This window comes from Peromyscus maniculatus, chromosome 9 (assembly GCF_049852395.1).
Source record: "Peromyscus maniculatus bairdii isolate BWxNUB_F1_BW_parent chromosome 9, HU_Pman_BW_mat_3.1, whole genome shotgun sequence".
Taxonomy (NCBI): domain Eukaryota; kingdom Metazoa; phylum Chordata; class Mammalia; order Rodentia; family Cricetidae; genus Peromyscus; species Peromyscus maniculatus.
This window is the reverse complement of record NC_134860.1, coordinates 50,325,779-50,338,320: the sequence shown is the minus strand read 5'-3', so window position 1 is coordinate 50,338,320 and position 12,542 is coordinate 50,325,779.

Sequence of the window (12,542 nt, the reverse complement as noted above, 5' to 3'; positions counted from 1 at the left end):
TGCTTCCATATTCTTAGTAAAGTACTTAGAAGTCATTTGGTCTTGAGGATGGATGCATTTCACTCACTCACTCCCACAGCATCTAGATTGAATTACTGATGAAAGAGAAGTCGTGGATTCCCTGGAGAATCTGCCAAACTTTGCAATAAACCAATCTTTCCTCCTTCCTGTGGACCCTCCCAGCATCCCCTGCTTCTAGTCCATTGCCTTTCCTTTGTGTCAACTGTGAACAGCTACAAACACTGTCTGTCTGGGAACCCAGTGTACACACAGGGTTGGGAAGCAGATAGGCCAGAGTCACTGACTTTCCTGTCCTCTGTTTCAGTTCCCCTGGTACCATTCCCACCACTGTAGCAGACCACTTGTAGGTCCTGTCCTTGCTCTCTGCTTCCATCCCCCAGGGACTCCACCAAAACTTGCAGAGAACTCAGCTTCCCTCCTTCCTCTGGACTACATCAGCATCCCCTCCAGTCCACCATTTCCCTTCCTCTCACCGTCCGACATAGAAAAGCAGTTTCTAGCCCAGTGACCACACTGGAAGGAACTCAGGTAGGTTATTCACACTATCCTTCCAGTCCTCCATTACAATCTCTCCATTCTCATCCTCAGCCTGGTAACAACCTGCTTACAGGTCCCTTTCTCAACTTCATTCACTGGACACTACAACTCTTGGGTCAGACCCAGGGTCCCACCCCTTCCATCCCCATCTCTCCACATAATTCTTTGCCTTGCTGCAACCTACTTCAGGATACTCACTTCACACCACACTCCCAGCTTCCTATGGATCCCACCTCTAGGTGTGAACAGCATCTCCTTAGCTTGTTAATGAAGCCTCTCAGCTTTTCTCCTAGTCTACATCTATGCCTTTCTGCCAAACATTGGCCCATAGAAGCACTCCCTACAAGGCAATAAACAACCATGCTTCACTAAGATCCACAGAGTTCATCAGAAACCAAGGAATAAAACATCCACTGAACAAAAAAATACCAGTTATTAAAACATAAAAATACAATTATCCCAACTCTAGACATGTGCACATAAAAATCAGTAATAAGCAAGACAACATGTCTCCACCATAACCCAGTACCCATACTCAGAACAGATCCTGAAAATGCAATATAGTTGAACCAAGAAAAAGGGACATAAAAAATAGATATTATAATTTTTTCCCAAGGATCTTAAAGAGAATATGAATATATCCCTTAATGAAGTCTGTGAAAACATAAACAAACAGTGGAATAAAATGAAGTAAACAGTTTAAGACTGTAGAAATAGAATTACTAAAGAAAATACAAACTGAGATAAAACTGGGGAATAAAAATTTAGGAAGTCAAGCCAAAGACTCAGAGGTAAGATTTATCAATGAAGCAGAAGACACAGAAGAAGGAATCCAGGCACTGCAGACAAGGTAAAAGAAATGGACACCCCATGTTAAAACAAAACAAAACAAAAATAGAAAACATACAAACAAAATAAATAAAACAAAAAAAACCTGTGAAATCTAAAAACAACAGACAGAAATGAGGGAAACCACACATGTCACAATGTCCTCAAACATAATAAAATATCTTGGATAAACTCTAATCATGCAGGTGAGGAAATAGCACATCAACAATTTTAAAACACAGACAAAAGAAACAGAAGGAATCCGATGATGAAAGCATCTCCCCTGCTCATGGACTGGTAGGATTAATATAGTGAAAGCAGTCATCCTACCAATAGTAATTGACAGATTCAGTGCAATCTCTGACAAAATTCCAACACAATTCTCCAGGGAAATAGAAATCAACTAATTTTTCTACTTCATAATGAAACACAAAACACTCAGGATAGCTAAAATTATCACAAAAATAAAAGAACTTCATGAAGTATCACCACCCCCAGATTTTAACTGTATTGCAGTGTGGTAATCAGAAAAACAGTATGGTGTTAACATAAACACCAGACACGCTGATGGATGGAAAAGAAGTGAAGGCCCAGATATAAGTCCACATTCCTATGAATGTCTCATTTGATAAAGAAGCCAGGTATACATACCAGAAAAAAAAGACAGCATATTTAACAAATGATGCTGTTCAAACTGAATGGCTACATGTAAAAGAATACAAGTAGAAGAAGATTTATCACCCTGTACATAACTCAAGTACAAATGGGTCAAAGACCACAAAATAGGTCCAGATACTCTGAATTTAATAGAAGAGAAATGTGAAATAGTCTTGAACTCATTGGTATAGGAAAAGGCTTTCTGGATAAGACACCAATAGTAATGGTCACTGGAAACAGTAATTGAAGAGAGGAAAGTCATAAAACTGAAAAGCTTATGTATGGGCAAAGTATATCATCATTTGAACAAAGTGGCAATTTTCAGCTTCTTAGATGCTTAGGGCCTGAGAATTCTCTTCTGCTTCTAGGCTGTTCACCTCGAGACAGAGACACAAGCTAGAGATCAGAAGTCAGCATTTATACTTTCCAAGTGCATGTTCAAATTATCAAGAACACCTGGCCTCTTCAATGATGCAGCCCCTGAACTTAGATGTCCCTGTTCCCATTACCAATAGATTGAACTCACAAGCTAGTTGTAGGCATATAGCCACCAGAACTCCCAGAGTTTACTCAGTCTCCCTTTTTTCACAGGGGATGAAGCTCTGGACTCTGATTTGGAACTAGGTTCTAAGAGAGAAAAGTTAGTTCCCCCAATTGAGTGTGTATTTAGTCTATTTCCCAGAGCCCTGGTTTTAACCTAACCAGTCAGAGGAAAGCTCAGTCTACACACACACACACACACACACACACACACACACACACACACACACACACACACACACATGGGGAGGCATGGCTTAAAATCAAGTCTTAAGGGACAGAAGCATCGCCATCTTGCCATCTGCCATCTGGTGTTTGCCACCTCATTTTGCTACTTGAACATGGTGTGAGATAGTTGAGGGTCCAGAGCTGATTCAGAAGAAATTGCAAAGCTGTTTCAATCTCTGCCTTGTCCTAGAACAGATTAAGAGGTAAAAGTTCTTTTCATGTCTTAATGAATGAGGACAGAGTTTTATATGGATCCCAGAAATGCAGAGTTTGTGTTTTGCTTTTTTGGTTGGTTGGTTTTTAGTTTTTTGGTTTTTAGATAGCACCCCTTTCATAACTCAGTTGTACATGACCAAAGGCCCTGGTGCCAGTCACTGACATTCACCAAAAATTGACCTGGAACAGTGTCTCTGAGTTTGTGACCTGCTATCAATGAAGGCAAAAGATGTGGATTCTTGTATGTGTATGCAAAGTCAAGGCAATCTTTATTAAAAGAGTTACAGAAAAGTGAGAAATTAAGGAAAAGTAAGAGAAATTTCAGAAAAAGAATAATTTCAGAGAGGAGGGAACTGTCACCCTCCTTGTCTAGGGTCTTTATAGGGCTATGGAAGGGATTGGACAAGTACTGATATAATTTTATTGGGATTGGTTAGTTTTCTGGGTGGTCACAGGCTGAACCAGTAGAAGCCCCACATGCTCTATGCATGTCCCAAGTTAGGAGATGATCATGTGATGTTCAGGTACTACCTACCCAATCAGAAGTTGATAAAGCCTCCCTCTACCCACCTCTGAGTTGTGCTTTCTTGAATGCTGACCTTGGCTGCCTCACAGCTGATAGTCACTGACTGGCATTGATACTTCTACCTTGCAGGGGTCTCTAGTGCTGGTGAATATGTTCTACTTCTTATTCTCATAACTTACAAGAAATAGCTTTGTAGAAAACAGAGAATGCTGTGAGATTGCGAAAGGAAACTAAATTGGATCTACACGAAATTCAGCAAGGTAGAAACTGATGGAAACTAAAATATACACGAGAACTTTGACACAGGCTCCAAGCAATGCAAAGGACATTGCCATGGACTCAACAGGATCAGAGCCAGTGGTTTGTGCCTGGATCCCTGGGGAAATTCACAGAGGTATAACCAGATCTGAGACTCCATCTATGAAGCACTTGTCTTGAATGAACATTGATAATCTGATCATCCAAATAAAAAGCCAAAGAGTATCTCCCAGCTACAAAGAAGGAATGTGAATAAATTCAGACAAGAGCCAACAATCAGATTAGTGTTGCTCTTAACCTTGATCAAAGATGCTTTCTTTCAGTGAGTTGACACAGAGATGCATAACCACCCAAGGTATTGAGAATAGGTGTTGAGTGTCCAAACCTAAGTGGGATATCTGTATCAGCCCCTCCAAGGCTAGGAAAACATCACAAAGGAGGGGGTTGAAAAATGTAGAAACCCAAGCATAAGAAGAACGTTCAGTGCTAAAAAAAAAAAAAAGAGACTGTGAGTGCTCAGCCATAGATGAAACACCTCTACCAACTCTTCATCCCGACAACTCTTAGGGAATATCTTGGAAGAAAAGTGAAACAAAACAAACTAACAAACAAACAAAAAACAGTTAGAACTAGAAGATGGGGAGAAGAGCTTCAAAATACTTTTCTCTGGACATGACAAGGCTATTACACATGAACTCACAGGACCTGTGGTTACCTGTACCAGACATACACAAAACCAAGACAGCTTGAAATTCAATCACGGAGGTGAAAGGGGCTCCTGAGGCCCTTTTTTTGCTGAGGGGCTATTGGCAATGGATGGCTGTTGGCACAAGGAGAGTCATTTTTCTTTAAGAAGGTGCACACTTGTAGGTTGCCCATGCATCAGGAGATGATCCCACAACCATACTAAGCACATGGGCAGCACTAATTAGAGTCAGTGGGTTATGAAAAAAGAGAATGAGAAGGAATATGAGACAGGAATCTTAGAGCACTATTGTCCTTTTTAAAAAATTGTTTCTGCCTTTCAAGCCACAGCTGTCTGAATCAGCAACTGCAACTCTGCTGTTACCAAGAGCAGTTAGGCCGCAAGGGGACATTCTGTTCCCTGTGGTGGTATTGTGTTCCCCAAAATATTGTGCACCCTAATAAACTTATCTAGGGTCATAGAACAGAACAGCAACTAGATACAGAGGCTAGAAAATGGTGGCACACACACCTTTAATCCTAGCATTCCAGAGGCAGAGATCTACCTGGATCTCTGTGTGTTCAAGGACACAGCCAAGCATGGTGACTCACGCCTTTAATCCCAGGGAGTAATGGCAGAATGCAGAAAAGTATATAAGGCGTGAGGAACAGGAATAGAAGCTTTTGGCTGGCTAAGCTTTTAGGCTTTAGTGAGCAGCACAGTTGAGCTGAGATTCATTCTGGATGAGGACTCAGAGGCTTCCAATCTGAGGAAAAAGGATCAGCTGAGGAATTGGCAAGGTGAGGAAGCTGTGGCTTGTTCTGCTTCTCTGATCTTCCAGCATTCACCCCAATACCTGGCTCTGGGTTTTATTTTATTAATAAGGACTTTTAAGATTCGTGCTACAGTCCACTCTGGTTCCAACTCTTGCAAAGCTATGAAGGGAACTTAACTAAACCTCTCTCCCTCTAAAGAACTCAAGATTCAAAGGTTAAGGTGGCATTCTGCTCTTCAGAGAGGTTGAATAGGAAGTAGCTCACCTCTTCTACCTGCTAGAGTGCTCCAAAAAGTCCTCATGCTTCTCCTCACCCCTACTTATAAACCCTTTTTCATCTGGCTCCTCCTTACCACAACCTGTCAGCTCATTGCTGACTCAGCCTTCTGATTGCAGGTGAATTTTATTCAATCAAACACATCTTTACACCATTAAACAAACATTCCAGACTATAAAAAAAGTAGCATACCTTGAAATAATAGTCTACAACACACTATGTGTTCATTTTCATAAAGTAAATACTTTTTAAATAGCGTTCTCTAGGTGCTCTGGTTAAGGCCTTGTCAGGGCCCAACAGGTTTTTGTGTAGGCTGCAGGTGCCTGGGGAGCACTGTGTGCTCACTGCACAAAGGTAGACAGCTGAGTCACCGGGCTGGGAGTCTCTGATGTGCAGGGAAACATGCCGACTGGCTTTGTTGAGGTGAACTGTGAATCTACCTTCTTCCTTCTCACCATTGGAGAAGATGGACATCAGTGCCTTGGGGCTTTTCCCGGAATGCTGTCTGTACCACCAGAAGTAATCAGAAGTACTACTATCACTGAATGTGCAGTTGAGAGAGGCCATGGATCCCTCTGGGACACTGAGGGATTCCGGGTTCTGCTGCGCAGTCTGCTGGCTGCTCACCCCTGTGAAGAGAGACAAAGGTCACACAACAAAGACTAGAGGCACATGGATGCTAACACTCTACAATGGCTTTTCCATGGGCCTCCCACCCCTTAACTAGAGATGAAAAATCTGTGTTCCTACCATTTTCCTAGAGTAGGCAGCAGCTTCACATACCACACCTTATATCCAAAAGAAGTGCCAAAACTCACAATTAAACTGAAGCCACAGGACCACTAGTGAAACACTCAAGGATTTCATTATTCTTTCTTCTCTCTTCACTGAGGATCCAGATTTTAAGCCTGGTTAAAAAAAATCAGTTTTACGTTTCTAATGTTTCTCCTTCAGGGAGCATCAAGATACTGTGCCACCAAGTAGGAAAACAAAGCTCTTGTGACCCTTGTGACACCAGCAAACCCTGTCCCCTCCCCAAACTGTCATTCAAAACCACTTGAGAGGTCTCCCATGTCTCTAAGAAGAGACTGCCACCTTGTGGATACTGACAGTGACCAAAGATTTGCTAAAAATAAACACTTATGTGAGCAGCTAAAAGTAAAAATCTGGCATCTTAGTTAAATACAGACTTAAGAGACATTTGCTCCAAGTCAATGTGGGGAAACATATATGTTTTCATGAATTTCAGGTTTAACTTCAAAAATGTCCTGAGTTACCTCAAGCAGCCATTTCCTTGTATTCAGTGATTCATACTTTGTATATCACCAAATCTGAGTGAGGTTCTTGTAGCCTACATAGAGCCTTCATCCATAGGTTATGGGGATATAACCTAGGTTATGGAAATAGAGGCATCTTTGTTATTGAAAGGTACTCGGCAAAGTATCAAAAGAAAAATATAAGCACCAAACCTGTTACAAACCTTTGATCCTCAATGGTGCCCTGCTGGCAAGATGTACTAAGGCAAAGGTAGTAAAACTTGTGGGAGTAACCAACCAATATCAGGTTTAACTTAAGAACCACTCCAGAAGATTGAAACCACACTTGACACTGCTTTGGTGACCAAGAACCGGATACTAGATACCCAGGGACCTAGGGTAAAAGGAAATAACTGCTGTTTTAAAAACTGTAGCAATAAAATCATTCCTAATGACATTCTGTGGTACTCATAGATCAGTGTCTTGCTCAGTCATCATCAAAGAAGCGTCCTCCTGCAGCAGATAGAAACAAATACAGAGACCTACGACTTTGGAACACTCAGCCATAAATAAAATGTCTACTTCACATTCCTCCACTCAGAGATTAAGGAAACCTGCTGAAGAGGAGGCAGAAAGAGTGTAAGAGTCAGAAGGGATGGAGGATACCAAGAAAACTAGGCCCTCTAACTCAACATGATCAAAGCACATATGAATTCAGAGAGACTGAGGCAGCATGCACAGAGCCTGCATGGATCTTCACCAGGTCCTTTGGGTATATATTATGGCTTCCACTTTAGAGTTTCCATGGAATTTCTGAGTGTACAAACAAGTGGGTATCTGTTTCTTGTGCCTACTCTTGGTCTCTTTCCTTTGGTTGGTTTGTATTGTCCAACTCTAACATATGAGTTTTTGTTTTATCTTATCATGTTTTATTTTATCACTATCCTTTAGAAGCCATGTTGTTTTCTAATGAGAGACAGAAAGGAAGTGGATCCAGTTGAGAGAGGAGGTGGGAGAAATTAGGAGTAGAGGACAGCGAAACTATTATCAGTGTATGTTACATGAGAAAAACATCTATTTTCAATGAATAAAAAACATGGAGCAAAACAAAAGCAAGAGAATGCAGCATGGTGGATTTCTCTCAGCTTTCAGCTACCTTTCTCCTAAGTTCTGTGCAGGACAAGTGTTAGGTGTTTTTTGGCTACTATAGACTAGTCAGCTGGCCTAATAATTATAGGCTCTCCTTACTGTGGGCTTCTGACTGAAAGCAACAGGCTCCTCCTGGGACATTGTTTTAACCTGTGCTCACTCCCAGTTCCAGTTATTGCTCTTTGCATGATCTGACGGGTGTTGTGAAACAAAAAGGAGCCCAGGAAATTCCCCAGTCTACCGTTCCTATGTCCAAAGTTTCTTAGCATTTCTACCCCTCCTTTCTTCCTCTGAGGTCTTCTTGTGTTTATTTAATTTCATTGTTGTTTGGGGAGTAGTTTCAGTTTTTTTCAGATGACGTATTTTGATCATGCTTTTACCCTCCCCTATTTCAGATTTTTCCCTTCTTCCTACCCACCCAACTTTATATTTCCCCTCTTTCTCTTTCAAACCAAATAAATAAATATCCTATAACAACAAAAATCAAAGCAAACAAACACAACCAAATGAGACAAACAACAAACAAGCATGGAGTTCATTTTTTGTTGGTCAGCTACTCTTGGGTATGAGACAACAGCATGTGGTTTGTATACTCAATGAGAGCTAAACTGAAGGAAAAAAAACAGGTTTTCTTTTTCCCAGCAGGGATCACTTCAAATAGCGTCTTGGTTATGGGTATGACCACATCTCTACTTCCTGCTCTTATCCTCTCAGCATTGGGACCCTGTCTGGTTTGAACCTATGCAGGTCTTCTGCCTGCTGCCACACTCTCTGTGAGTGCACACAAGCATCAGTCCTGTTTTGTCAGGAAGACACCATTTGCTTGGAGTCAACCACCACTTCTGACTGTTACAATCTTTCCACCTTCCCTTCCACATAGACTCTTGAGTCTATAGGAGAGGGGAATGATGAAGACATCCCATTTAGGACTGAGTACTCCAAAGTCTCTCACTCTCTGCTCATTGTCCAGTTGTGAATGTCTGTGTTACTGCTCATCTACTGAAAGAAGAAGCTTCTCTGATATGGTTGAGCACTGTAATGCACTCATCTATGGGTATAGAAATACACCATTAGTAGTCGTTTTATTGCCATGTCCCCTTGGACAGATTAGTAGTACTAGGTTTTCCCCTAGGCCAGTGACCAATCCAGTCTCAGATTCTTGAACACTTAAGCAGTAACAGACATAGGTTGGAGCTTAAATCCAATTTTTAAAAGTGTTTGCTTTCTCCCATAGCATCTGAGCCGCTATTGCGCCAATGTATCTTGCAGGGGTTATTGTTATAGAATTTGTAGCTGGTGGTAATGACGATTACCTTTCTTTTCTAGTACCATGCAGCTTACATTTGAGCACTGTGAATACTAGTCAGTAGGGATGAAATTTCTAGTTGAACACTAAACTCACCTTCTCTGTGTTTAGTGGCATGAGTAGTAAGGCAATAGGAATAAGCAGTAAGCAATAGGGCCTTACTATTAGGTTGTGAAAAGAAATCAATAACTTTGGAAATAGGCTACTGCTGTGGCATGTTTTTTATGGCAAATGTGTTGCTCTGATTGGATAATAAATAAAACACTGATTGGCCAGTAGCCAGGCAGGAAGTATAGGCAGGACTAATAGAGAGGAGAATTGAGGGAACAGGAAGGCAGAGGGAGAGAGCTGCCAGTTACCACCATGACAAGCGAGATTTAAGGTACAGGTAAGACAAGAACCACGTGGAAACTTATAGATTAATAGAAATGGGTTAATTTAAGATAAAAGATATAGATAACAAGAAGCCTGCCATGGCCATACAGTTTATAAGTAACATAAGCATTGGTGTGATTATTTTCTATGTGGGTTATGGGACTGCGGGGTTTGGTGGGACCTGGAGAGAAGCTCTCCAGTTACAGGCTACAGTGTCTGCTGGTGGGAGTGCAGACTAGTATAGCCTTTATGGAAACCATGTGGAGGTTCCTCAAAAACCTAAAAATAGATTCAATACACAATTCTTGGAATGATACCACAAAGTATTCCTTATCTTACTAAAGAGATACATGTTTATCCATGTTCATTACTTCTCTGCTATGAATACCCAAAATTGGAAACAACCTACATATTCAACATATGATGAATGGATAATAAGAATATGGGACATTTGCTTGATCTGCACTGACAATGATTGTCGAAGCCTAGAATTCAACATTTACAAATTGTCATTCACACACGCAAAACACACTATTATCACACAACTTGTGTCTTGAGAGAATCTTCTGCTTTTTAAATCTTTGGCCTCCCAGTCAATCCCAAGTTCAACCAACTTTAACTAAAACTTCACTCAGAATTTCACCAAGCTTTTCACCCACACATTAATGCTTGTCGTATCTTTCATCAACTGTCAAAATCTGAAGCCTGCTCAGAGATCTCCAGGTATAGGTGAGTTGAGACTATTGATATTGATGGATATTAATGACCAGTGATTGTTAATTCCTGTTATTTTTTGTGGTTGTGTTGTGTTGTCCTTCTTTGGTGTATGTTGGTGTGGGATTATCTATTGCTTGATTTTTCATGGATGTGTTGAGCTTCTTTGGGTTGAATTTTCCCTTCTAGTGCTTTCTGTAGGGCTGGGTTTGTAGAGAGGTATTGATTAAATTTGGTTTTATCCTGGAATATTTTGTTTATTCCACCTATGGTGATTAAGAGTTTTGCTGGGTATAATAGTCTGGGTTGGCATCCGTGGTCTCTTAGTGTCTGCATGAGATTTGTCCATGATCTTCTAGCTTTCATAGTCTCTATTGAGTAGTCTGGTGTTATTCTGATGGGTTTACCTTTATATGTTACTTGGTCTTTTTCCTTTGCGGCTCTTAATATTTTTTCTTTGTTCTGTGTGTTTAGTGTTTTGATTATTATGTGGCGAGGGGACGTTTTTTTTGGATCCAGCCTATTCGGTGTTCTATAGGCTTCTTGTATCTTCATAGGTATTTCTTTCTTTAGGTTAGGAAAGTTTTCTTCTATGATTGTGTTGAATATATTTTCTGTGCCTTTGAGTTGGCATTCTTCTCCTTCTTCTATCCCTATTATTCTTAGGTTTGGTCTTTTCATGGTGTCCCAAATTTCCTGGACGTTTTGTGTTACGACTTTTTTGTCTTTAGTATTTTCTTTGACTGACAAATTTATTTTCTCTATCATGTCTTCAGTGTCAGAGATTCTCTTTTCCATCTCTTGCAATCGGTTGGTTATGCTTGTTTCTGTAGTTCCTGTTCGTTTAGTCAGGATTTCTATTTCCAGCATTCCCTCAGCATGTGTTTTCTTTATTGTCTCAAATTCATTTTTCAGGTCTTGGAATGTTTCTTTCATCTGTTTAATTGCTTTTTCTTGGCTTGATTTGATTTCTTCCCATTTTTTGTTCGTTTTTTCTTCCATTTCTTTAAAGGAGTTTTTTATTTCCTCTTTAAGAGAGTTTTTCATTTCCTCTTTAAGGGAAGTTTTTATTTCCTCTTTAAGAGAGTTTTTCATTTCCTCTTTAAGGAAAGTTTTTATTTCCTCTTTAAGAGAGTTTTTCATTTCCTCTTTAAGGAAAGTTTTTATTTCCTCATTGAGGGAATGTTTTATTTCTTCTTTAAGGGCCTCTATCATCTTCTTAAAGTCATTTTTAGGGTTGATTTCTTCTGTTTCTTCTGTCATGGTATGTTTAGGTCTTGCAGGTGTAGAATCACTAGGTTCTGATGTTGCCATATAGGTCTTTATGTTGTTGCCTGTATTTTTGCACTGGCGTCTACTCATCTTTTCCTCTGTACGGTGCAGGTGGTGTCTGTGTCTGAGAGTGCCTCTCTTGTTCTAATTTTTAGTCTTGGTTTAGTAGGGGTTCTTGGTTAAATTGGTGCTATTGGGCTGTTTCTTCAGGGACAGCTGATTTCAGTCGGTGAAGTATATACTTATGATTCTGGTGATCTGGTTTAGTGGCTGGGTAGCGCCTTCTTCTGCGTTCCCAGATCACGTTTTGTTCATTTGTCAACTCCTCAGCTGATCTTGTTTCTTCAGACTTCAAACTGTAGGCATCTGAATCCTCTCCCAGATGGGTTTCAGCTGAGCGGGGTAGTCTCACCAACACCTCCAAGTTGTTGGGTTTCACAGGATCAGCAGTTGGGCCCTGGGTTGTCCCCAGACGGAGTGTCCAGACTCGCCCTGGTTCCGACCCACGGAGATAGCCTCTTCCCCAGATGTTGGGGCTAGGGGCGTCCCCGTTCCAAGCTGCGTCCGCCCCTCTCTGTCCCCGGGCCTGTCCACCCCTGTGGCCTGCCGCCACAGGCCCACCTGCCTCTGCCCGTCTCCACCGCTGGGCCTGTATGTCCCTGTCAGCTGCCGCTGGCTCCGTCCACCTCTGTGGGCTAATAGTAAAAAAGTTAAAACAACTCAAATAGCTATCTAATACTGGAGAGAAATAAAATGTGGCTTATTCATACAATAGAATATTATTAAGACATAAAAATGAATGAGAAACTGACAGATTAAATGACTTTGGTGAACCTTCATAATTTCATTTGTAGATCTTTCCATTTCTAATTTATAAATACATTTGGGGTTATAAATTATAAATGTACTGCCTCCTGTTAAC